A 24832-nucleotide genomic window follows, 5' to 3' on the forward strand; every position below is an offset into this window, starting at 1 on the left:
ATTTCAATACATAATGCACCATATCGTGAATAAAACCCTGACATCTGAAATTAACCATTTATTAAACCCCTGTTAATATCCAACAAGACAGGAAAATGTGATTTCACAATCTTTACTCATGTAAAGAATAAAGAGAAACCTTAGCCCGATCAACAACCACACAAAAAGTTAAAACATTAAAACAGCTCCAATGCAGAATCAGCTTCAAAGCAATTTTTAAAAGCAATAACTCAACCTAAGAAGCAAGCTAGCTATTACCAAGAAATACATAAATATAGCTCTGAATAGTAAAATCAAGAAAAGCAAAACTATCAGTCCTACAAATAGTGAACAAGAACCACTTGACAAATTATTACAATAAATGTAATTTCAAAAACAAAAAGCTCCAGATTCAAAGAGTAAACTAGAAGGCCCATCGGAAGATGTGCGACCAAAGAGCTGTGATCAGAACAATACACCAGATGGAAAAGAGTTCTAGACACTACAACAAAGAAGAGAGGAAATATCAAAGTCTGTAGCTCAATATTTTCAATCTACATAATTGGGTCAAAGAGTCTCCAAAATGCCGTCATCACTTGAAAACTTCCAACTAAAACATCCATTGTCGAGTTTACCGAATAAAGAGCAGGTAAACCAAAAACATTTGTTTACTAACTCACTATCTCCACCCCCCAAGACGAGCATGATTACAAATCAGACTTACCTTGTCACAGTTTGATAATACAATGTAGACCTAGGCCATTTCCAATATATGACCTAAATAGGACCTGCATACTGAACATATTTAATGATATACCAAGTTTGGAAGACTCCTCACGTCCTCTGATATAAGTCAAGTAGAGTTTCTTGATGACTCTGATCTCTGCTCAGCCAGGCTATGGATACAGTCTGGCATAGTCTTCAACACAATATGGCAAGCTAGGCATTCACTCCTTGATTTAGTCTTTTGCCTTAACCACGATCCATCCACCAAGAGGGAATTATACATAAATTCAGACACTGCACATACCCAACTTAAAGTAACGTGTCTGCAACAGCCCTTATATGACATCAGGTCCAAACAATGACAACTGAACAATAATCTTTGCAAATATGACTTTCACCTAAAGCATAACAACTTGAACCACAAGAATCTCAGTATTACCGTCTAGCCAGTTGGAACACTAGGGGACACAAACATCTTATGAACTCCAAAACAAACATCCCGACACATTATGATATCATCGCCCTCCAAGAGACTTGGCCCACTGACACCCCCATTTGGGATGATTAGATCATCCTAGAATTAACTGCCAAACAAACTCAAACAAAGGGTAGACCAATGGCAGGTTTAATGGTGGCCAAAAAGGTGTCAACGAGCTTAAAATTAGAGAGATTGGTCGAACCCAACATGCATACGCAACTGGTTAGAATATCAATACACTTTTGAGTTATAGCTTTAATCAATGTATATTGCAATCACCTAGCTATAACAGCAGATGCTTTTTTTTAGGGACATAGAACCTATACTACTAGACCAGATAACACTAGACCCAACAATAACATGAACACATTTTAGTCGGGGACTTGAATATTCATTGCATGATTAAAACGAAAATAAGCAATACGATCGTAGATCGTAGATGGGCAACACTAATGGCTGATAGACAGTTAAATGGAGCACTAGATGGTGATATACCTCCAAACAGCACTTGGAGAAGACACAATCAGGAAGCCATCATAGATTACATCTATACAGAATGATCACTATTTGCAGTTGCAGAGAGTTTTAAAGTTATACAACAAACACACAGTGACCATGAACAACTAACATTGGAATGGCACTGGCACCTGCCTGACTAACTAGCGCAGCTCCTGGATATACCAATAGACTGATTATGACAGGAGGTCAAAATCAGCTTCGGTGGACGACATACCAACTAATAGATCTCCACAACTGTGTTACAACCAGACTGTCCCAGTTATCATCCCATCTAATTAAAACAGACACGACACTATGTTGCTGCCCTCCAACTCTTTAAAGAGAATATACCTAACACAAACAAACCTAAATTCAAGCATAAGCATGTATATGATCCGGAACTACAGCAGAGGAAGACAATCCTCTGCAAATCAAAGAAATAACTAAGAATTTACCAATAGAAGCCAAACTTGACACATTAAAACAACTAAAAACTAAACATAAGAACTGACTAACATCACGAAAAAGCCTTTATGTTCCTGAAGGAGGGGGAAGAGATGCTTCGCACCATTGCAACCTAGAAATCAGGTGTCATTTGGCACCTGTTAAATCAGGCAATTCACAACACACAAGCTCCTCTTCAGATCAATGCAATGTCCGAACAAAGATGGAGACAACATGTTACGCATATTTACGCCGCCATTGATCAAGAGGAATTTCAAATCAAATCTTCCTTGACTAACATCATTACTTTAAATTTTGACCAGGAAGATAGATTGTTTCACATTTCCCATTTGAGCTCCTGTAGAGCCCCCGGCCGAATTGCCTCACAAACACTTTTCTTAAAACTCACCCAGAACACTGGGTTAGGATACTTCATTTAATTTTCAAGCAAGTAATACATGCACAGACTATTCCTCACTCTTGGCAAAAGTCAACAATTATACCCATTTTCAAAAAAGGCAATCATGTTCTAGCAAGCAACTATCGTTCCATAGCCCTAGTTGATGTCTCAGGAAAATGATTTGCCCAATTAGTCCTTAGAGACTTCAATGAATGGATAACTACAAACTGTTTACAAGACCCTCACCAAACAGGATTTGTTGCCTGCCTTGAGACAGCTGTTAACTTGACAATAATAACAGCCATCAAAATGCAAAGCATACAAAGAAAGCAGCCAATTTATATGGCTTACATTTACTTCAAAACTGCATTTGATACAATATCAAGGCACTTGTTGATGACTAAGCTTACTGAAGCAGGGTGCCCGTATTCAATTTTAGCATTAATTCTGCAACTACATTCCAATACAACAGTTCAAATTAATATTGGAGGGCAAAATACCTGCCCCCATTGCTACTCATCGAGGTTTAAAGCAAAAGTGCATATTGGCCTCAGCACTGTTCAACTTTTTCATATCTGATATGAAATGAAAACTCAGTGCCATAGTTTCTGACCCTCCACGACTATGCACAGACCCTGTAGCCTGGCTATTCTATGCGGACGACCTTGTTCTGTTGTTGAAAACACAGAGAGGTTTACAACATCTGTTGTCTGCATTAGAAACTTATGCCAGTGAAACTCACCTTACAATTAATGTAGGCAAGACAAAAATACAGTATTGCAGATCGGAAAGGTCGAGAAGAGTATGTCCACCAAAATGGTTCTTATATGGTGAAAGACTTGAAATTCTTAAAGAGTACCGATACTTGGGAATTAATATTAACAACCATATCTCAGATCAGCCTTATTTAACTGAGCTTAAAAGTAAAATAACAACTGCTACCTCGCAAGCCCGAATAATCTACGTCAAGTATGGAAAATGTTCATGCTCACCATTGGTAACTTTTTAAATGCAAAAAGTAGCTCAAACCGTCTGGTCTGGCGCTCAAACTAAAACCTACAGTTCAGAAACGCACTGGATAAAACTTGACTGCTCTTTTGGAAATGTGCACTTGCCTTACCAAAAGCTCAGGCCATGTGTACACTCAGATATGAGCTAGGCCTTTTATCACTGTTCATTATGTATGCTGGGAAAGTATGCTCCTTGTACAGGAAATGTTGCTTATATGATAAATCAGGTACGCTATTATATACTCTGTCAAACTACTTGAACTGCTCGAAACACGCTTTTACATTGGAATGGAAAAAGCAGATTACCACACTAATGATTGCAGCTGACATCTCAGAAGAATTGCTACTAATAAATCCATCTCTAGCAAAGCAAACATTGTGCAATACGATTGGATATGTACCATTGAGTCATGTCAGATATATAAATCTTTTTTTTTTAAACCATTCACTCTGAAAAATCTTCGAACCAAAGAATTGTGACTAATGAAATTTCCAAGTCCAGCATATAGGAATGCCTTCTTATGTTTATGATAGAATCTTTGGAAAACTAGAGAAATTCAAGCTAGACGGAAAATAATTCCTAAAAGCAATAACATGTGCAGATTCGCCTGCAATCCAGAACAGTGTGAAAATGTAAAGCACTTATTGACCAAATGTCCAGTTTTATTGGAACAACGGACTCAATATTTGAACCCTTATTTTAAAGATTTTAGAATATTGACAACAGTCATTGTCGAAGCAAATTTTCCAAACAAGAATTACAATGATCAGAATTGCAACTGTCAAATTTCTTATGTCTCTACATTTGGAATAGTCTTGAGAAAGGTATCGCAAGGGACAGAAATTAAATTTTAAACGACAATTGCTTCTCTACCAGGTGTCTCTCTTTAAATCGGTTTGTAATGATCTTATACCCAACTTTGTAGGGTTTATGAGATGCAGCTTTAAAATGTATTATTCATCTATTGTATTAATCAGGTATCTAATGTATTCTATTTGATTACTAACCTATTGAAAGGTTGATTGACTTGTGATCAGTAACAGTATTAAAAAAAGAACACTTAACATTAACTGCCACCTGAAGTTTAAAAAATGTCAGGAGTGAAATTGAAGTTGTCATCATAGATACTAAAATGTATATGACATAAAAAATATACTTTTTTTTTAAGACGGTTGCTGGGTGAAATAAAATTATCAGCACCTATGCACCTAAGCCCATATACATTTTCAAAATCTCTCTCTCTATACCTATATGTATATATATATATATATATATATATATGTGTCAAAATGTGTCTGTGGCTTTGTGGCAGAATTTGTGGGTTTGTGGCTTGGTGAAGCGTTGTTCCTTATACAATTCCACACCTTTTCACCAATCTGCACCACTTTTTCCATAGTTACCTGTTAGGACCCTGTGCACAATACTGGCTACATGTCATTTGGACACATTGAGAAACCTGAGGGTGTTCTCACTCCTATAGCCCATGGATCCTCTGCGCAGGTAGCCAGGGATAGGCCATTGCTCCTGGATCCCTATCCTGGGGTGGACTAGTGAGGGAGGATCACCCGAGTGGAAGGTCTGTGGGGACTGAGAGTTGGATACTATTGGGAGGGACATGGTATCCCCCTTTCCCTGAGAAAGACCAAACCAACCCATGCCCCATCTTTATGGGGTATTCTAAAACAACTCCCCTGACTTACTCATGCGTGACCACAGAAAGTACTGAGATGAGGAAGAAACAACCGAGAGCAGTGAAGGCTAATTGCTTTCACCGCCTAGGTACTGGGACGAACAAGAGGCCTGCTGAGAGCAGTAAAGGTCAGGCATGTACTTTTAATGATGGTCAGGCAGGGCTAATTGAGAACTCACACCTACAACCTGTTAGATGGCTGCAGGTGTATATAAAGCCCAACCTAGCTTGTGTAGGAGAGGGAATGGTGACAGGAGCCGTGGTAGTGATTTTGCAGCAGCAGAGAGGCCAAGATGTACAGCGGGGTGCTGTTCATAGTCAACACACTTTTGTGGAACTGGCAGAAGCGTGAAAGGGGAGCCGTGCGAGAAGGCTGGCCTTTTTACCATTGTGCAAGGTGCTCAATGAGAAGCCGACCCAGGAGTGTCTGAGGGGCAGGAGGTGGAACCTTGAAGCAAGTAGGAGAAAGCCAGAAGATCTACACTGCTGGGATGCACATCAAAGCAACTGGTGAGTTTCTAGATAGAAAACAACCTGGTATGTGAGTGTTTGATGCTGCGTGTAATCATACTTTGTTATGGAGTGATGGCGTGGATTGAAAGGCACATTGTCGAAGTTCTTCAAATAGAATCCTTACGAAAACCAATGTATATTAAAGACTTATTAACTCATGAAAGCCAACTTAATACTTTGTTATGGAGTGGTTACAGGCAAATGTAAGCCTGTTCTCTAAAGTCTCTGCGCAAGTCTCCGTGCAACGAGAATAATTTAAAGGCTCATGAGAATCACAGTATTTGACGAATTTTACAAACATAACCAAGTTACTTAATTTTGAATGCCACATTTAACAACAAACTGAATGAAAGTAACATACCTTGAACTATTTTCATATTACGGAGGTGCCGAATGGCACAGAACATTAAATGTATACAGCTGCATCATTTTGAATACTGCATCGAAGGAAAACATTTACTTATGAACAAATCAAGAGAAGGGAAGCTTTCTCAATATAATTACATGCAAATCAATCATAAGCTTTATTCAACAAACAAGTCATAAAATCACACATAAATTCACATATCATCAGCAGCTGGATGTATTCACTGCTTTTTGCAAAAGAAACGGTCTGGTCTTGAAACTCACAAAGACAAAAGCCATGATTTTGAATACTAACAGCAGAAGAAAGCAAAAGAGATTAAATCTGGGCCTGGATGAAGGGGTGATTGAACAGCTTGTTACATATGTCTATCTTGGGATAAGAGTAATGCCAACTTATGGCTGAGCAAGGCAGCTTGAGAAGGCCAGGCTAACTTTGGTGAGGCATAGTGGGGCACTTGCCAGGTTCACTGCAGAGTATGGAAATGGGGCTGTGCGTGTTTCCCTCAAAGCATATACTGCTCAGGTGCAGCAAGCAGCGATGTACAGACCAGAGTTGTGGGGGCAGACGAATACACACGCTAGCAGTTGTTGAGAATAAGTATTTGAATAAGTTACTAGGATTGTCCATCTGCTCCCCCTGAGCCTGCCGGTGCATCTTGAGAAGGGTATGCAGGGAATAGAGTCTGCCTGCCAATGGTGTCCAGCCTTTTATTGGGTCCCGCTGTGGTCTAACAAAAAGCTAGTAAAATACAGAGAAGCACTGCAGTTGTTTTATCCCAGCAAGGTGGCATGAATTTGAAGTGGGCAGTTCATGTAAAGAGGAGTCTGATAGATCTGGGTTTGGGTGGCTATTGGACTGAGCCTGACGAGATTACCACACACTGCAAAGTCAGAGTCAAAGTTGCAGCACTGGTTTTGATGAGGCGGGACACTCTGGCTAAACCTACAATTTCTGAATCCCTAGCACACTATCTCACAATCAAGATGGAGGAGGGGTATCAGTCTTACCTAGATCTGATCAGCTCTAAGCTTGAGAGGTCCCTGTATGTGAAATTTCAATTTGGGATCCTGCCCACAGCAGAGAAGACGCATAGATGGGACGCTGAAAGCCTCATCTATCTGTATCCTATGAAGGGGCGGCATGGAGGACTTGAAGCACATGATTTTGTAGTGTCCTGTGACATTGCCCCTGAGGAGGCATTTTCTAAAACCACATGGATGTAGATGCACAGAAGTGGCAATGGCAATATGCCTAAATGCAGCCGATATTCCAGCAGTGCATGCCACAAGCCAATATTTGAAGTGGGTTTGGAGGCTACGTATGACTAAACTTCAAGGTCTATCATACACATCAATTTCAACACTTCAGTTTGTATATTGTTTTTACATGTGGATTATTTTATCATATGTTTTATCTCGTTTTTGATGCATAACGATTATAACATCTAAACTGAAAAGAGACTTTATATAGCAACTAACGTTTAACTATCTTATTTCTACAAAAACATTGTGTATTAATATAAAGAGTCCTATGAATGTTGAACTACAAAGTGAATGCCAAGGCCATCGAACCCAAGGTGCATTATTTCTAAAAGTGAAAGGAACTTTGGGAAATAAGCTTTGTAAGGTGAACTTAAAGGATTGATCAATTTCAACCGAAAACCTTTCTGTGCAGCAAAGACCAGCAATATATAGAGCGCTCCAGAGTGGCACAGAACATTAAAGAAATTGGGGAAACCCTGTCATCTAAATACATCACTGAAATGTTGTCTTGGGGAAGGATCCCTGAGGTTGGAAGTGTTTCTTTGTCTTGATGATGGAGCCTGAGGATATTTTGTGTTGTGAACTCTGTTTTGAAACTTGGGGAAGGGAACCCCCCCCATATTTCACAACTGGCTATCACTTTTAAATTCAAGACAATCTCTAGTTTGTTTTTTATAAGAAGCGCTTTATACTTGGGGAAGGGAGCTGAAAGAACACTACAAGCTGAACCAAGCTCTGAACTTTATATTGAACACTCATTTTCTGGTTATTTACATTCCTACACGTTGTATAAGATTAGTTGTGAGGGCAAGCATAGGTTTTGGACACAGATGGATTCCTAAGTTGAACTTATTGACTTTGACTCTCCTTAGTTTTGGTTCGGTAGTGAAATCCCACCATAGTACAGGGCAAAATAGACATTTTTCCAACCTGACATTTAAGCTAATAAAAGTGTTTGTTTTGAGCTTTGAATCTGTTGTCTGTGCCTTACTCCAAGAGGCCTTCACAACATCCTACCCCTTTACCGTGATTTCAGCAATAGGTAACATTTGTTTGTAGGTTTGTGGCCAAGTATATATTTTTGAACCATTTGAGTATTGGTGCAGCGATGGGGACATTCTTTATAGTAATTACTGTTTTAAGGTGTTTGAACTTTGGATCACTTTTGTGTTAATAGTGTTGATTGCATTGGCCCGGAGGAAGACGACTATATCAAGGAGTCGTTATTACTTGTGGCCACCATTGGAGCCATTATAGTTGTGTTCGATCTTATGGACTCATTGATGCCCGGAATGTCATGTTGTGTTTGTCACATCTATTTGTAATTCTCTAACAATTCATGACTTGCTGCATTCAAGTTGGTCTGTGGTCGAAGCGTGTACCCTTGCGGTGGGAGAGTGCCATCTTCTGATTGCACCTATACCATTATTGCAACATGCTTTTTAGATTGTTTTGTAGAGCGCTGGCACTTTTTGATGTATATTAAGTTTTTCATTTATAAATGATGCCTCTATTGTTTACATGATTTTACTTTTTGTATGATATTAAAATCTATTCCTGGTTATGCACTCATATCAATTGAAAGATAAAGGGATTTGGTTCCTATGTTATATAATTTTGTGATGAGCTATTAATATGGTAAGACTATGAAGAGTATGTGCTGTGCATTGGATGGGTTGTGCATGCTGTGGGGTAAAAGCCCTGTACTCTTGTACTGAGATTTACAAAATGTACAAAATGTACTGAGATTTACAACATGTTGTGAAATGACGTGGAACCTTGCAACTTCTGCCCCACTTCACCATGTCCCTGCCTGAATGTTTCCTGGACATGTTTGCAATTGGTGTCCACTTGAGAAGAATGTGCGGGCTGGAAAACACGTGTTTAATTAAAATATCTTTATCTCTTTGATGACCAGATTTCCACTAGGGGAACTCTTTCTTGCCTGCAGCTAAGAATGTAATGGTTTATAATTGGCATCACAGGGGCACATTTTAACTTAGATTATTGCACACATTTTTCTGGTGACAGAGAAGGATTGTTTTAGTGGGATTATGTGCCACAAGCTGCACTCAGTAAACCATATGCCACTTTAGTGCTCTCTCTCTCCCCCTTCTCTCTCTCTCTTTATCTCTCACTCACTCTATCTCTCACTCACTCTCTCACACTCTTACTCTCCCACTCTCTTCAATCACTCTCTCTCCTTTCTCTGCCATTCTCTCTCTATCTCTCTCTCTCTCTCTCTACCTCTCTCTATCTCTATCTCTCTCTCTCTCTTTCGTATGGGCAAGAGTCACCTATTGAGCTGGGTGTTTGTTCCAGTATATATTGTAGAGATAATAAGAATGTTCCACCTGTCATACTCATCAAAGCACATTATAAACGCACAGAATATTCATATAAATAATTTCTGATAGAATGTTATCAGTTCTAGATAAACAGTCCGGTGCACTCCAATGGAACCCTTATATAATACCTCTCGACGAAAGGGGAAGAGGACAAATAGCAACAGTGAGGCTTCTAGGATGTTTAGCATAAAATCAAAGACCATGTTGCCGAACACAATGCTCCCCACCTCTACAGTTGACAAATATTATTGTGACAAAAGGGTTGTATACTTGAATCCTTAAGTGCATAATGTACACTTGGCATGCTGCCCATGTTTCAAAACATTCACCCTAACATTAAACTGTTTGGAACATTGAAGTGTATATACTTATTCAGACTACCTTCAGATCCAGATATGTGGATAAAATAAGTATCTCATTGCCAGTATGTCTGCAGAAATGTAGAACATGTCTCACCTTGTGTTGTAGGAACCCCTTCCATGCAGGAATTTTGACTGATTCTCTAATCACAATAGATCAACACAGTTTGTTGGGATGTTTCTTCCATGTCCAGGCCCTAGGAGGGAAATAATAAAACATATTAGATGGAGAAGAAAAGCTAACAATAGAATAACAATTTTAAAAAAAGCATCACAACAACAATAGCTGTAATGTGAATTGGTCTTTATAGTGTCCTTCTGCCAATAATGTTGGCCTCGCTGCACATGGCTCTGTAAGAAAGGAGGTCAGGCTGTGTTAGTTGGGCCTTTGGTGTTAATGGATGCAGGTTGGTAGTACCCATTACCTGTGAAGCAATATGAAAGTCTCTATGTTGTTTGTGGTTGGTACTGACTGGGCAGGCAAGCCATATCGGCAGCCCCCGGATTGTCAAGTGCAGGAATTAACAGCATGGTTGTTGATAGAAGATCAATAGAGTCTGAATCTGTTACCTAAACTAGACCTAGGAGGTTGCCTGTAGGAGCATGAGAGGTAAGATTTTAGTATTGAGGAGTTAGTTGAGGGATGAGGGGAGTGGAGAATAGGGGGGTGTTGTCACTTCCTGGGTCTTGGTGGTAGATTACACCGAGATTAAAGGTGCGACCAACGCCATGCTGGAGAGATTTCATGAGTCAGCTTGGTTTGCCCGCAGATGGTAGTGCCAAGAGTTTCGAAAATGTTTGTTGTAAATTAGCCCAAATGTCTGGTGCACAGTTTTTAGTTGGTTGTTATTATTTTTCTTTTCTTTCAAAGTGGTTGGTTAAAAACCAAGTTGATAAAGGGTTTATAGTTAGGTGCATATGGGGATGTTGAAGAAATCTTTTTGACGGATATAAACCAGAAAATGTCAGCTATCTAGACAGAGAATGGTTAGTCAGACATAGATGTGTCCTGGGACTTTATCAAGGCTGTGAAAGTAAAGAGTGATAAACCCTTCTGTGGGACAGAATTCATCTTCACTAATTATATGCTCACTAATAAAGTATGTACAAGCCCCCCATCCCTCCCTGGGTCACCCAGTCCTGATTGCTTTTATTGTCTCGTCATGGAGAAAAGGGGACTTACATTGCAGCACTTGCTATGAAAAGCAATACATTCCTACAGCTACCATTGCTGACTGCTTTTCTCCCCCTGGTAGGAACTCAGGAGTTATGAATACAGTTTTTCCAAGACCACAAGACTGCAGTGTAAATAATTATTCCATGCTTCAGTATCACCTGTTGTGCTGATTTCTTTCCTCCCATGAGAGGCATATAACAGAACAGAGTACACTGTCTGCCCAGGTTTACCAGGTTGCACCCCACTGACTCCCCCCACCTCCCATTGAAGATTGCGCCCATTGAATCCTCGTGTCAGAAAACACTAGAGCTCAGAGCACCTTATTTGCCTGCCATCACAAGACTGCATATCAATGAATACCTACACCTTCAAGGGATGACTGCTTTCCTTTCGTACCCATGGAACAATTCACTTTGAATACTTGTTTGCACGCAATCACAAATATGCTCACATAAACGACTTGAAAAGCAAATATCTGAAGGATATAAACCTTCTTCCTTTTATTATCATGATTAAGTTTAAAACAAATAAACCGTAGGAGGTGAATGTAATAGGAAACTGTAAAACGTTCAAAATATACTGACACTTCAAATTAAAAAATTAAGAAATTGACTGTTTAGTGTGGCCAAGTTGGCAACTACGTGACAGTTAATTTAAAGTAAACTATGCAGACAGTACTGCAGCCTTGCTACCTTCTTTCCGTCCATATTTACCTCAACCAATGGGATGCCAAGTGTTGGGCTCCAACCCCAGGCCCTGTTCAGACTTTAACTACAGATCATGCTGCTAGTAGTCCTCAACCTTCTCTGAGGTTTCTTTAGAAATAATATAGAATTTACCTTGGGAAACACTACTTTATTCCCCAAACCAAATTGAGATACGTTCATTCTCTCTGGGGGGAAAACATTTTGTGGACGTTTTGTAGATGTGGGAATGTTTTGTCTCTACCTCCATTACAAACATCTGGCTTGGGCACTAGATGTGCCGAATATGACAGAGTCAGAGAAAAAATCGAAAAAGTCCATGTTTAAGGCCTGTGCTTCGTGTGGCTTAAAATGTGTTTGAGGGAGTCAATCATGAGGATTCCATCTACTTTCTCCATCCACACAAGATAATGGAGGACTGCCAGGGTATTAGTACCAAGACCCTTACAGATAGACAAAGATTACTAGTCTTTTGGCTGAATGAAGGAAAATACAATGCATTGAAGGCAGAATCATCAAGAGTATGGCTCTGTCCTCACACAAGGAGAAAAGATTTGGAGCTCAAAACAGTTCGAGAGCAGAAGAAAGACCATCCAGAAGGAAAAAAGGATAAACGGTGCTGACCTGGCATGGGTTCCAGGTATAGAACCATACTCTGGGGCTCAGAAGGTCCACTCTTCAAAGAAAAGTAGACGATTGGCACAGAAAGCTCACAACTCTTCAGCAGTGGCACTGTCCAAGAGCACAAGCAAAAAAGCTCACAAATCATCAACGACTCCACCTTCCATGAGCACACGCAGTAAAGGTCACGACTCGTCAATGACACCATCGTCCACCAACTCAAGCAAGGAAGTACTCGGCTTATCAACGACCCCATCCATCAGCTCAAGTTTTACGGAACAATCTTGCTAATCCACAACATGGTCATCAGTGGCAAAGTTGATAGTGTTGTTTTTAAAAACCTCAGTGTGGGCATTATCATCAATGAAGATGGTGAATGCTTGTTTTTGATCTTGTCTCTTTGCATGATCTTGTAACTACTTTCTATACATGTTTTTTCTTTGCAAGTAACTAGTTATACAACAGCACCTGTTGCCTCAGGGCTTAGTGCGCTTTACTAATAAAAAGTGAATAAAACATCCCAAGGCATAGAGTATGTCCGTTTTCCACAAAAAGTCAAGCTCACACTGTGGAATTAGGACTGAAATCCGAGATTGGAGCTAAAGCGCTGATCGAAGCTAGCCATGAGTTGAAGAGAGTGGGGATCACAGTGACGGATTATCCCATTGAACTGCACCCCAAGGGACAAACAGAAGTCAGGGGTCCAGAAGACAGGCTGGTGAGAGAGCGGGCACAAGTTAAAAACATCAAAGGTAATGGATCTGCTCTTCAAAAGGAAATAAGTGTCCTAGAATCACCAATATGCCCTCTTTTGCCGGAAATTATCACTCAAGTTCTTCTGAATTTGGGACTTGTCAATGCGTTTCTCTAGCGCAAGAGGAACTCAGTGTGCTCTCGTGGAATACTCAGGGCTTGAGCTCCTTTAGAGACCCACATGTTTGGAACTCTGTATTTGGTGACTCTAATGTGGTCCTTTTATAGGAAACATAGCTGATGAAACCAGTGGCGGGTGTGGCGTCTGATCTTTTGCTCATCTGGCAACAAGAGAGAGGGTTGGTCAACTCACAGGTTGTCTGATGATTGTAATTTCCAACTCAAATTCTTCTGATTCCTTTCTTGTTAGTAATTCATTTCCTGGTATTCTTGCTGTATGCATGGTAATCAAAAATGAAGCATCTCTATTAAAAGTAGCCGCTAGTATGAATACAATGCTGTTCCTTCAACATCTTATGTCAGTCATGATGCATAGTGAAAACACATGAAGAGTTAACATTACTTATTGCTGGTGACTTGAACTCACAACGCATTTCTAGAGAAATGCAAGGCAAAGCATGAAGAGTGCATCAGGCGACCATCAGAGCTAAATGGTGGAATAACTCCATGACTGACTGGGCCCTGATAATGGAAAATGGGGATATTGATTGTGATATACCCACACATTTCTTGGCAGCAGGGCACAAAGGGTTCCATTATTGACTAGCTGTTTATGTCACACTTCTTCTTCACTAAATTTGTCAGTTTTCAGGTACGCCAGCAGACAGCTAGCGATCATAACATGCTTGGGTAACCTAGCTGTCAGAAATGGCGAAAACCTAATTAGAAAGTTCAGTAAAAATGGGCTCACTCTAAATCAAAACATTAAATATGTGTGGGAGACTTAATCAAACTTAGAAATAAACAAACTATGGTCCCCGAGATATTTTACAGAGTTTCTTTGAGAGTTAGACCCTCCAAGAGTAGGGGGAATGAGCAAACAGCGGAAGCACAATAATATGTTCGATGGAGAGAATAAGAAAAAGGGCACTTAGGAAATCTATACAGTCCCTCATATTGCCCAATGTTACACACCAAAAGATGAAATTAAGTTGAAACTACTGAAACAGAACTATAGGAATTGGTCTCGAAGCCAGAGACAAATACGTCTCCAGAAAGATGGAGACCTCATGCTCCACTCCCTCCAGCATAGCAACTCAAGCAATTTCTGGACACTAATAAAACATGTACAAGCCCCACAAGGTCTAGTGCAAGGTAATGTTGTTCCAGAGTCTGCCAGGTGTCATTTTTAGTGAGCTCTGCAAAATACCGCCAGAAGATATCTTTACAATCGAAAGAAAATGCCCATGGCATGTGAGTACAAGCACAGAAGATATAATATATTTGATCAATAAATCTTCATCATCGCGAGCAGCCAGCCTTAATGGCCTTACCAATCAAACCTTGAAGGCCAACAAAGAGATGTGAGCCATGATTCTAAGTAAACTCTGAGGAAATATCAAGACTAAAATGATTTCCTGAATCATGGAAGAGTGCTGTTGTCATCCCTATATATAAGAAGGGCATTCAGGCTGATCCCCTCCTAGATTTTGAACGCGAAATCTTTGCTGGGCTTATTTTAAGGGTGCTTGAAACTTCAGCAGAAACTAACGATATTCTGTCGAAACACCACTTAGGTTTTCGTAAGGGATTATCTACTACAGTAAATGGCTTACTTGTATCAATAGTCTCTGTAAGATCTTGGGAGAAGGAGGGATCCACTTTATATGGTGCATGGGTTGACCTCTCACAGGCGTTTGATACTATAAATAAAGAACGCCTGTGCAATAAACTCAAATCTTGGGGAATCCCGATGTCACTTTTAGCGATCATAGACCCGCTTTATGAAAATCCTAAACTGCAGGTGCGAATGAACTTGGAAGGACACCTTACTGATTACATTGCCACAAAGAGAGATGTGCGACTGGGATGTGTTATAGCATTCATTCTCTTTAATTTATATCTTGCAGACTTCAGCAAGGTGCTTGAATCATCTGCCCTCAATAGTTTCAAAGTGGGGAGAGAGAGACTCAATTGGATTGCTCATGCAGATGATTTGGTTCTTGTTGTTTGCACGCCTTTTGGTCTCCAAAGGATGCTCAATGCCCTGGAGGCATATGCCAAACTAAATGATCTTACCATAAATCCGGCAAAATCCAATATAGTTAAATTTCAGAGGCCTCCCAAAAAAAATCTCCAAATCTCAGTTGGACATTAAATCAACAAATATTACCAACTGTGAAGGAAGTAACATATCTAGGCATTATAGTCTGAGGTTTTCCCACACTGACAGCATTAGAGTATGAACTTGACACAAAAGCAGATCAAATGATATGTCAGATGAAGAAACTGTTACATACCTACTGCCGGTTCTCACTTCTTCCATTGATAAGATTCTATAAGGCAAAAGTTATTCCATCCTTGTTATATGCGATTGAAGTGAATCCCATAACCAGATGCATCAAGTGGGCATGACTGGAAGGTTGTATATGGAAAAAAGTGTTGGGTCTTCCTTTGAGCCCTCCAGTCCAATGCTTGAGATATGAGTTGGGCCTACTCTGTATGAAAGCTCAGGTGTACTGGAAGGTTCTCTCACTGTACAGACTGATTAGACTCTCTAAGGTGGGCTCTCGTTTGGAAAATATCAATGAAATGTGAAATCTGCAGCACAATAACTTCCTAATTAATATTGGCTTGGATGCCTCTGTAATGTTAGAACACTGTATCTGCAATGAAAAAGGCTGGTTAATCAATCCTCAAAACCTAAAATTGCTTTGTCTAGACGTGACTGGATAAATACCATTACACAAGTGCAAAGATCAAAGGTGGCTAGACCACTGTCCTACTTAGATAAACCAGAAGGCTATCTTGCCAAATACTTGAGGAAATGTCTGAGCTCAGCAGGTTGAACAACTTTCCTGACATTCCTCCTAAACCTTCTACCGACGGTCAAAGTGAAATCACTCAGGAATCAAGATCCTGTACACAATGGTCTCTGCACATACTGCCACACGCCCATTGTGCAGTCGATCAAACACTTAATGATGGACTGTAAAGGGACTCAAGTCCTAAGATCCTCACTTTTGAAACTCTTTGTCCATAGGGAAGAATGCCTATTTATGGACGACTTCTGGGAAAAATTGATTGCAGGACATGAAACTCTACTCACCAACGAAATTGTCAAAATTATGCGGACATTGGGTTTGGTGGCATATTAATGAATGTTTAAATTAATGTTTTAATGAATGAATGATAAACTCATGAAATTCTTTTTTTTCTGTTTTAATTTGTAATTTTTGGGCTGTGTCATAATAAATAAATAAAAAATAAATAAATGGTGACAGTCATATCATCAATGGGCCCTATCTCTTTGACATTGATCCTTCGACAGCCAGGTTGATAACCAAAAAGAAAGACTAAGCGCATTTAGGCACTGGGGACGTTCTATTTGGTCTTGTTTGCCACACGATGCACCCAGAAATGTGATTGCATCAGGAGCAGGTTCCCTCATGAAGGCTCATCTGAAGGGTGTTGGCCAACATGGGGTGATATCCTTCTGGTTTATCCTCAAAGCCCGAGCCTGGGCCAGTCAGCCCTGCTACACTGACCTCATCCACCTGTTGCAGTGCAAGCCGAAACACCTAGCCCTAATGATTGATCTTTCGAGGGATAGCGGACAAATCTACCACCAAGACCTAAAATTACTTAACCTGATGGCGTGACTCCTGACTTCTCTGAGTTCCGGCATTTGAGTATCCCTTAAGAATGCCAACTCGTACTACGAACAGCCAGAGGGAATTATATAACCAAAATGCATATTTGCAAGTAAAAATGCATCTGCATTTGGTGTAGAGAAAATAACCTGCAACCTTTCTCGCTGCAGCCATACCAGCTCCTGCACAACACTTTTTGCCCCTAGCTCAGTATGGTTTGAAGCACATGGCTATTCAGGCACATCTGGTAACTATGTCCTGCTACACCGATAGACCAGGAAGGTCACCTGTCTTCAAACAAATAATAATTGAACAGCTCTTAAAAGGTTTGCTATGAACTTTTTCGCCATTGAAGATCACGCTGACTTTGATTCGATGCTGTTGGAGCCTCTGATCGAGCCCATGCACAGGGCAGACAATAGACACACCTTCTGGAAGGTAGTGTTCCTGGTGACTGTCACTTTAGCACAATGTGTCGGGAAGATACAGGCTTTGGCATTAATGAACCTCATTTAAATGTCATTATGGACAAAGTTGATCTACAAACAAACCCTAAATTCCTACCGAAAGTACCTTCTGACTTTAACATCAACTCCCCTATTCTCCTACCAACATACTTTGATGACACTTCGTCAAGGGCAGATCACCCTCCACACTCCACACGTCAAGCATGCTTGAAAAAACAAAAGATGTGTGCAAAACTACCCAGCTATTTGTGACGTTTGACCTCATTGTAAGGTTAGTCCCTTCCCGGCGCAATGAATCACACGATGGATCTCCGCTTTAATGTCCTTTTGCCAGAGGGAGGCCAATGGGCCTCTTTCAATGAACGCCTGAGTTCACTCCTCCAGAGCAATGTCCACTTCCACAGGTATGTCAGCAGGAGTTCCCCTACAAGACATCTGCGGGTCACTGCCCAGGTAGTGGTGGATATCTTCACTAAGCACTACTGCATAGATGTCAAGTCGAGAAGCGAGGGGGACATGGGAGGAGCAGTGCAGCAGCATCCTGTCATTAGGCGCGCCTCTATAACCTGGCTGCCCTTGTTGTACTGTGATGGAATATTGTGCATGTGTATGTGCATAATGCTTTTGGACCTATTCAAACCATGTGTATCTATGAAAGATCTAATGATGGAGAAGGGTTTAGCTGCTCACCTGTAACTCCAGTTTTCCAGCACCAGTATCTTCCCTAGAGTAACATGGACCCTTGTCCCTCCCCTGCATGAGGCCATGATTGTTCAGATTAAAACAATACACCCTGTTAGAATCTGAACATAGCCTCAGGCGAAAGCAATTGACTTCCAATTGTTTGAGGGAAACATTCACCAAAATAAGGTAGAAAGGCTGCAGAAATGACTTGATTTTTTTTTTCTTTTAACAATGTATTAAAGGCAAACTGCAACCGAGAATTCCCAGCTTAACAACAGGGACTATTCAAAGCATGTGAATCTACGAATCATACCGATGCTGGAGGTACTGGAATTACAGATAATTAGATCATTTGCTTTGCATCCAACTCAAAACCTACCTATTACACCTGAAAACCAGACTCCAACCCAATGCCTTTTAGTGTGGAAATATAAAGTTTGATAAACATCATGAAAGATGACCCTCATTACAATTTTGAAGGTTTACGAACCATGCACTGATAAATAACTTGTTCTGAGAATAGTGTCCATCGCAGAGCTGTGCAAACCATAGATTGTGCATGCTCTGGATTTTGAAATGCAATTACCTTCAAAGCAGGCTTTAAGTATGGAACTCACAGTAAATGTTTGAGGGACAGTCTCTACCTCCAGTTGCCCCCTATTCCATGACAGGCTGCTCCACAGTGGTCTCCTCCTACTTGCAGGTCAATGCAAGGGCGAATATAATCGTGTCCATAATGCATGTGCATTAAAAGATACAGCCATTAACAAAATACATTCTCACATATTTATTTATTTAATTTGTTGGCAGCACCCAAACCCGCAGGTACCACGGCACTGGTACATCTTAGGAAAGAAAGGCAAAATAAAAACAGAACATTGGACAAGGTGGACAGTAGATAGGACAGACTGAGTGCATGGAAATGAGGAGCCTTGCAGAGTGCCGTCTAATCAAAGCTAGGAAAATCCTTGACAACCATATATATTTAAGATGACAAAAAGTCAAACAAATATTCAAAACAACAAGCTGCTTCTCCGTATAGGTCAGCATGTGAAAAGCATGCCTTGCTGCTGCCTAGATACTCCTACCAGTGCACAGCAATGAGGCCAGGCAACACATTTGCGGGGAACTGGTGGGGTGCTAATACGTGTGACATGTGCCCATTTTGCCAATGTTTTAATACATCTCCGTTCCCTGTTTTATTTTGGCATTGTGTCCAGTCAGAATGCCAGAAGTGTTGGTCACCAACAAAATGGTTATTTCCACAGGGTACTTCCTGGATTGGGAAATTGACGCACATAACCAGTGCGAAACATTAACTGCATAATCCAGGAAACAAAAAGTGGCAGAATAGGAGCAGAGAGTGGAAAGGGGGGATGTGTTGGCTTGTGAGGAGAGCAATCGGCCTGGTAAATGGAGCGAAGAAGGGAGGTGGAAAGTAGAGCCATGTTAAGCACTTTTGGGGCCCTGGGAACGGACATGTTTGGCCCCCCCTACACCAAACCAAAGGAATGAAGGGATCAAAAATACTGGTTGCACCCCCAGCCCCAATCCGTCCCGCTCACAACCTATAGGTTGATATGCTGTCTCGCAGCATAATAAGTACTTTTACTCCCTTTAAATCCCCTTGCCCTCTTCATTCTTGCTCTAATCAGAATGATAAACAAGTAGCATTTGAAAACCAACATTAACAGTCTACAAAGGGGTTACTATTCTAGTACATACAGGATACTTGTTATGCATAACATCCAGGAAGGTAAATGTAATATTAATGCAGGACTGTATGTAAAAGGTACATGCAACCCATAATAGACAGAGAACTCCCATTAGCTGCCTCACAGAATGCAAAAGTGCTCATGCATGGATATTCACCACCAATTGGAAGGAAGGAGATTTCTACACATACCGTAGCATGGATAGTGCAGGCAGATTAGAAGCTACCAGGACAGACTGAGATAAGAAGTGGGATATGGTTTACAAATAGTGTTGCCATTAGATATCAAAGGAACAAATGCCTGTGGTGTGCGATATAAATATGCTCACTATTAATACAGTGAAACCATGAATAAGGCTTTTATGAAGATCATACCATGAGAAGGTAATTCCCTGAAGGGCTCACCATTTTGAAAGGTTTAGGGACTGGCAATATTGAGAGGTTAGGTAATACAAGATTAAAGGAAATGCCCAGGATCACACATTGGTTAAGGGGTGAAGGGGTGAAGCTGGGATTTGTGCCAACTCTGCAATTTCTACATTTGAACACTTTCTTTTCCAGTTCTTACCATGAACTAAAACAATCTCATTTTATAAAAAAAAAAACTTGGAAAGTACACAAATCACATTACCAAACCTGACCATTCTTAAACAAAATATTATAAAAGGTTATTATGGAAAATGGGAATGATTCTAGCTTCATTCTCTCCATCATCAAGGGAAGTATATAAGAACCAGCATACCAATCGATGTGATTTAACAAATTTAATCTGGGTGTGTCTTTAGTATTTTAAAGCTTTAAATACTTCCAAAACAATTGCTTGTGACATTTTCATTTATAAACGTGCATAAAATCCTTTGGGCCTCATTACGACCCTGGCGGAGTGGGTTTACGCCAGCGGTATTCGTGGCGGACCCTTCCGCCCTACTACGAGTTCCCGTAGCGCCATGGAGCCTTTCTCCGCCTGGTTTTTCCGGGCGGAGAAATCCATGGCGCTACGGGACCTTGTTGTTAATTACGCCACCGTAATTTACGGTGGCGTAATTAACGCCTTCCCCACTCCCATTATACCCTATGGGGCAAAAATGGGAATGGGGAAGGGTAAAATGGGGATTGGGGATTTACCGCCCCGCCAAGGTCGGAATGGGGCGGAAAATCTGCCAACCCCCATGGCGGTATCGGCAGCTTTCCGCCGTGCTCCATGGTGCATATTGCACCACGATCTCCGCCAGGGTCGTAATGAGGGCCTTTGACTTTTACCAAAAAGCAAACAGTTGCTTTTGTGTCAAACAAGCAGACTTTAAAATATGCTTGCCTGGGGCCTGCAAAATATGGTCCGCTCTCTTCTGTCTACCAACCCTTCCAGCCAAATGGCCTACATAAGAAGAAAGATCAAGTAATGGGCTAAACGATACCAGCAGCATGCAAGAAGGCAAACCTCACAGAAGACAGCGCAGTAATGTAAGATATATTAGATGATTTGACCAGGATCACTGTATCATCTGCTGGCAAAGCCAGGATACAAGCATGAACGCTTTAATTCCATAGTCTTAAATTTGAATATTTAGTCACCTCTTGGACTAAAAGTTTATGCCATCACTGGAGGCAATTGCATAGGTTTTACAACACCCCATCTGAACAAACCAATTTATAGACCTTCACCATATGGATGATATGTTCTATCTGGTACAGGTACATTGCTGATAAAAGCAGATGTTGTTCTGCAAAACCAAGTACATATGCAGGCAGGTTTATAAACTTCAGACATAGGAAAGGCTCAGCCAGCCTTGCTGGAATGTGATATTCTAATTTTGCATATGAACACATATCTCTGCAATGGTTGCTTCACGCACTGAGCTAACTGCTGAACCATTGTGGCACTCAATTTATCAATATGCATTTCACCATTGCCTAGTGCACATGATCAACATAATTCCCACAGGAAGGAAAAAATTCTACAGAGTTGTGCCATAAGGAACACACAATCAATGTATACCACAGTGAACACAGAAAGCAATACATGATGAATTGATCAAGGCAGAATGCACTTGCCAAAACAGAAAGGCAATGGGTTTAGAGCCTCACCCCATAAAAGTCTGCTATTCAAGACTGGTGAACAATGGAATCTTACTTCTTCAGACCAGCCAGCCTTGTGGGGCCACCTCAAGGTGGGGACCCTAGAGGGGAGCCATGGGGCCTGGGAGGAGGAAGGAGGTTGGAACAGGGTTTTGCAGGCTTCCTCCACAGAGAGAGCAGGTGGAAGGAGAAATGGGGGGCAGGGGAGTGAAAGATATCCCTTTTGAAACTCCCGTTCCAAAGATGTCTACTCATAATGGTAGTTTCCAAAAGGAATGTTGCACATTCATTGCATACAATAGTTTTTCCTGTTGTCAAAATATGTTGATGACTTGCATACTAATAATCTTGTTAGCTCATGATTACATGAGTAGTCCTTCAAGTTCAGAACAGAGTGCCCATGGCTTTTCTTGTCAAGATAGGACATGTGTTCCACCATGCAGAGATGCGGAATAGAGAGAGAATGGCAGGCTTTCAGTTGCTATTGAAAGATGGAACCACTGTATTGTTACTTGAAGTAACTCAGGCATTGAGATGTACCTAGATTCAGAAGACACTAATGGTTGTGGCACTACACAAGGATAGCAAACAATATGGTTCCCATTGTTCTCGTCTCCAGCTCTAGGTCTTGCAAGGGCTACATTCTGTTAAATAAAAGACATACTTACCACCCCTTGGGAGGTCAACAAGTGTGTTGGGTATTCAATATATATGTTTAACACATCTATTCCTCTTTAAGAGACTGTGATTGCCTTAGGAGGGTCGGGACTACCAGCAGGCCCACGGTAAACAGTCATCTGCATGTTGCTGCCCAGTGTTGCAGGTGTGACATCATCTCCCTGGTAACTGCCTGGAGAGGGTGGTAGCCCATTGTGATAGGACAATGGAAATGTTGACATGGGAGTTCCAGAAGCTGGTTGTGGAGGCCCAGCATAGGCGAAAGAAGAAAGACTTCAGAGATTGTGATTTAAAGTGCAACCTTTAGAGTGACAGCACAGAAGACTGTTCGTCTGGATGTCCAGGAAAGAGAACATGCACATCCTTTGAGAGAAGGGAATTCTCACTTAGAAGTAACCAGGCCCCCATACTAGGTTGTTGCATTTGTCTATGGAGAGCATAGGTCTTCCCTGTTTGGTGAACCACCCTGGAGATATGCTGTCAGGGGTTTAGTCTTGCCTGGAGGCTCTCTTCAAGAATCCCGTTCCACGTGGACACTCATAATTCATTTGGACATTCTGTGGACTTTGTTTTGCTTCGTTGCCTTGGGTGAGCTTTATCACCATTCCTGGATGTTATAGTTAGTATATATATAATATATATACTATATTAGATCACTTACACTCCTACATTTCCTTTTCAGTCACAAGCCCCGCCAACCCACGCCAAAACTTCTCAAATAGACACGGGCAGGTGCACCAGCGCGTGCGCACCGAGAAATACCCAGGAAGTGCCTGTTTGCCTGTTCGCCGGGAGGCAGGGGCGCGGGGGGCATTACTCTTACATATTTTTTTTTCTCTTTTATTTTTCTCTTTCTTTCATTGTGCTGCATACCGCCTTTGCGTGGTCTTTACAAATAATCTTAGAGGGTGTGAAATTATGGTACACTGCAGTCTCTATGTTAATATGGTAATTGTACTTGTTTCCCCTGGCGCTACTTTGCCCCCCCCCCTCTGTGATTTTCTATTCTGTTGAACCACTGGTTCTCTCGTGTTGATTCTCAATGGGAGTTGGGGAGTGGGGAAACAATTTCTGAAACCCCTCCCGTAAAGCGTGCGTATTCGTAGCACGCTGTGTTTATTTCTGTGTGTGGAGGGATTTGTATTCATTGATTGTATTTGCTTTCCTTGGTGTTACTTTGTCCTTTTGCTTTTAGAGTCATTTTTTGCTTTCTCTTGTCCCCTTGTGGGAGTTGGGAGTGGGGTAACACATTTCTGAATCGCTGGCTATATACTGCATGCATTCGCAGGCACGTTATCTTTATTCGTGTGTACATGTAGGGTATTTCACTCTTTGAACTGTGTTCCTTGTTACTGTCAACTTGCCTGGAGGGAATTGCTGATACTGGGGCCGCATACCTGATACGTATACTCCGTGCTTATACATTGAGCTGAATGCTCCATAGGGGGTGGTGGATTATTGATCTGCTTGCCGCCAGTGATTGTTGGGGAAACCCATCAACTAAAGCCTACGCTCATTCACTTTGCACAATATAAATACGGGCTTAAGAGTGGGATCTTCCACTGATTAGAGTGGACAGTTCTTAAAACCCTTAATCCCGTAGTCTTAGGTAAACATATGATTCCCTTGAATAGTATTGTGGCTGACATATGCTCAAGCTCCCTCTATTTTGGTATTATACATGCAAGAATAATCTAACAACAGAATAGTTAAGTGTTGCATTACGTTATACTTGAGGTTTGATTGTGCTGCCATACCCAGAGCATGGTAGGTATCCTACGAAGTGGGACAATACCTACGCCGTGCGGGGATCTTATAAAAAAATTGGGGGAAAAAACCCAATTGCGAGTGGAACCTTTATATATTTAAATACCCAAAATCCCCTCACTGTTAATTTGACTCCGTGGAAAATGAACGTAGATGATCTAAAGGAACAATTGGAAGTGGGGGAAGTCAGAAAATGGGACCTAAGTGGTATTGATTTCCCCCCCGCTCTCGAGTCTTGTGGGGCTCTCTACAATGGAACCTAGTGAAAACATCAAGGTTCTAGATCGCCCAGAGGAACCTAAACACAAAATCTTTTTAAGCGTACAGGTCTCACCAATAAGGC

At 41.1% G+C, this 24832-nt stretch overlaps 1 protein-coding gene across 3 annotated transcripts in view; it reads right to left on the bottom strand.

The window, feature by feature from the left end:
- Positions 1 to 24832, bottom strand: part of LOC138493162 (beta-galactoside alpha-2,6-sialyltransferase 1-like) — a 648815-nt gene that overhangs the window by 547353 nt on the left and 76630 nt on the right. For 2 of the 3 annotated variants that reach the window (XM_069620347.1, XM_069620348.1), the window contains 2 exons: positions 10173 to 10272; positions 6101 to 6176 (listed from right to left, as the gene is read on the bottom strand). The gene's annotated coding sequence lies outside the window, so the exon portion shown is untranslated. The remainder of the gene's footprint in view (positions 1 to 6100; positions 6177 to 10172; positions 10273 to 24832) is intronic. The other variant, XM_069620349.1, reaches the window with a different exon arrangement.

The sequence above is a fragment of the Ambystoma mexicanum genome, chromosome 10 (assembly GCF_040938575.1).
Source record: "Ambystoma mexicanum isolate Mex_15411 chromosome 10, UKY_AmexF1_1, whole genome shotgun sequence".
Classification (NCBI taxonomy): domain Eukaryota; kingdom Metazoa; phylum Chordata; class Amphibia; order Caudata; family Ambystomatidae; genus Ambystoma; species Ambystoma mexicanum.